Raw genomic sequence first — 3,408 nt, forward strand, 5'->3', positions numbered from 1 at the left:
CTAATTTCAATGGCAAGTCCTTCTTCCTTGAGGATACCTGGCTTAGTTCATCCAAGCTAAATCTTTTCACTGATGCTTCAGGTGCCTTGGGTTTCGGGGCTTTATTCGGGTCTCATTGGTGCTACGGGAAATGGCCATCTAGTTGGCAGTACCAAAATATTGCCATTCTCGAGTTCTACCCTATTGTACTAAGCCTCTACCTCTGGGGTGCAGCGATGAGCAATCAGTGCATTTTGTTTTTTACCAACAACGAAGCGCTGGTTCATGTAATAAACAGGCAAACTTGTAAGGATAAATCTCTGATGGCTTTTGTGCGAAAACTGGTTTCGATTTGTTTACATTACAACATTCTATTCAAGGCTAAACACATACCAGGAGTTCGCAACGAAATGGCTGATGCTCTGTCTCGCTTGCAGGTCCGGACTTTCAGGCGCTTGGCACCTCCTCACATGGACTCCTTGCCCACAGAGATTCCCCAGTATCTGCAGCCTCACAATTGGGTGCTATAGTAGCTATGCTTGCTAAGTCGAGCCTTCAACCTTCGTCTATTCCAACTTATCAGCAGGCTTGGAGATTAGTTTACCAATTTCTCACTACGATTTTCCATTCTGTAAGCAAACCTTTTCGTTGGCTCTGTTTATTACTTTTATGTACGACAAAAAATATGCTCCATCTACTGTGAGTTCATATGTTTCTGCATTGGGCTATTCTCATAGATTTTTAGGCCTCGCTGATCCCACCAAAGCCTTCTTTATTATCCAGATTTTAAAAGGTTATGGCAAGATAGGCTCACGCCTTGATAGCCGTCTACCTATCACCCTTCCAGTGCTTAACAGAATTATTGAGTCATCGGCCCAGCTTACTATAAATTATTACCAAAGTCTTCAATTCAGGGCCATGTGCTCTATAGCATTTTTTGCCTTCTTGAGAATTGGGGAGATCACCTACAATTCATCGAAAGATGCTCATGTCCCCTTGCAGGTTCATCAGCTATCTAAGTTATTAGATCCCTCCAGGCAGGTTGTGGCTCTTAAACTCACGTTTGGCAATTTTAAGCATAATTACAATCAGCGTCCATTTTCTGTGATTTTACACCGCCATAATTCTTGCTGTCCAGTACATTTGCTGCTGGAGTATCTGTCGTTACGAGGAAACGGGCCTGGCCCACTTTTTCTTAATTCTGATTATAGCCCAGTTTCACGTACCAATTTTGCAGAACTCCTTTCTCTTTCATTGAAGGCTTGTGGGCTCGATTCGACGCGTTACAAAGGCCATAGTTTTTGCATTGGCGCTGCATCATTTGCTGCTGAACGGGGTATGTCTGATGCTCAAATCAGAGCTTTTGGTCGGTGGAAGTCTAATGCTTTTCTTAAGTATATTAGGATACCTTCACTTGTAAGTTAGCTTACTATTTACATGCACATGGCTTGCGGGGGTAGTCATGTGCAGGTCACTCAAGGGTGATGGGACTGATTAGCAAAGGCAGCAGTTTCATCACTCTTTGGGTGACAAATCTTTCCGGGAGCTAGGGGTGTTGATTAGCAAGGGCAGCAGTTCCTCATGCTCCCGGGGATAGTTGGCAGCTATCTTGTACTTTTTAAGTCCTTTTATTTGTGTTTCATATCAAATATTGGGGAATCCCCCCTTTTATTTTAGGTATTTCTGAACTGATTGGCAAGGGCAGCAGCTCAGGTTAAACCTTACTATCTATTGTGATAAATTAGACAGGGTTTGGGGAACAGATTGGCAAGGGCAGCTGTTCACCCTTCCCTGTATTAGTCGGCTTTTAAGGTTTCAGTCGGAGCATTCTTGTATTCTTCTATTGGGGGAATCCTTCTTTGTGTTGTGGATTTCGCAACTGAGTGGCATGACTAACAGTCATGTTTTATATTGTAATCATTTTTATTTTAGTCAAGGTTGGGGGTTCAGATTGGCAAGGGCAGCTGTTCTCCCTACCATGTATTAATTGGCTATTAGGCTTTCGGTCAGAGCTTTTTATTTTGTTATCTTGACAAAGCTTTCCCTTAAACTTAATGTGATACTTTGTGGACTGCATTTCCCTTGGGTGGGGCGGCAGCTTGATGTTAATCATTCTGCTTTGGCGTTTTTATGCCCTCACCTTTACTGGGCTCAACACAATTTTTAGAGCCAATTGTTTTTGTAAATAATTCAAGGAAGTTTTAATGATTAAATCGGCTTTGGGCCTTTGCCCTCAGCCATTTTACTCCATCCTTGATTGTCAGTCTTTATTCTAGCGTCCAGTAAACGAGCTTGGGTATGCAGCCCACTAATTAACTTATAAGCCCCAAGCCTGGGGAGGGGAGAAAGGCATAAAAGGGTACAAATAATAGAAGTTGAATCCATCACTCCTAAAACAAATAGAAACCTCACTTGGCCCAAAGGGAGAGGTTTTGATTGTTCAGAAGGATAACAAAATTGAAGAGCTGCAGAATTCTATTCATGAAGATGAGAATATTGCTGATGATGAGAATGAACAACCAGCTATAGGAGAAAGAGCATGAGAAAGAATAATAGAAAATCACGAGCAGATTGATGCTCTTCAGAATGAGAGAGAACTTGAAGAAGGCACTTCACTGGGAGAGAGAGTGAGAAACATTCTCAAGAAGTATGGCTTCACAGTTTCAGCTGTTGGAATGACTGTGAGCGCATTGACGATCTGACGTCTGTTGCTAAAGGAGTTTGAAATGGTTTCAAGACGCTTGGAAGTAAGATTGTGGGAATTTTCCCAGGTCTCATCGTTTCAATAGTCAACTTCATTTTCAAGACCGCTGGATCAGTGATTAGCTTCCTTGGTGAGAATGCATGACTTTTGATTAAAGGAGTCATTACATTCATTGTTTAGTGATTTTAGAAGAACAAGCTATGAATCAAGAACGCTAAACCAGACCTGCAGAAATCAATCTAACCTTTACCATGTCATGATTTGTCTCATCTAACCATAACCAGGTTCCTAAAATTGCGCCCTCCTCACCTTTTTTTTTAGGCTTTGTAACTCATACGGGGTTTTGTCTAATATGCATCATACTTGAGCCAGAGCTTTAGGGAGCATATTTCTGGGTTGTGCCTTAATTCCGTAGGATGTCTATGGCAGTCCCACGGTAAAAGTCCGGTTTGGTTTGTATTTCATCGTACGAACAAATTGCAGAGCCGGCCAATAGGATTGCGTAAAATCTTCATCGATTATTTCTTCTTCTAAGTCGACCGATGGGATTGTAGAAAATCTCTATCGATTTTCAATCGATTTGATTCCTCTGGAGAACGTTTCAGAACGTTTAATTCCTCGTGGTATCAATACTGAATTACGAAGCGTTTCATCTGAGGGATATCATTTTAGTAAAGGTGAGTGTTTTGAATCAAGCTCTTACCACTTCTCACACCCCTCAGGTT

The 3,408-nt window shown here is 41.8% G+C and overlaps 1 pseudogene; it reads left to right on the forward strand.

Annotated features, from left to right (window-relative positions):
- The window catches only part of LOC136283739 (uncharacterized), a 1,375-nt pseudogene extending 866 nt beyond the window's left edge, over window positions 1-509 (forward strand).
- Window positions 510-3,408: the final 2,899 nt, after the last annotated feature.

The sequence above is a fragment of the Pocillopora verrucosa genome, chromosome 10 (genome assembly GCF_036669915.1).
Source record: "Pocillopora verrucosa isolate sample1 chromosome 10, ASM3666991v2, whole genome shotgun sequence".
NCBI classification, from domain to species: domain Eukaryota; kingdom Metazoa; phylum Cnidaria; class Anthozoa; order Scleractinia; family Pocilloporidae; genus Pocillopora; species Pocillopora verrucosa.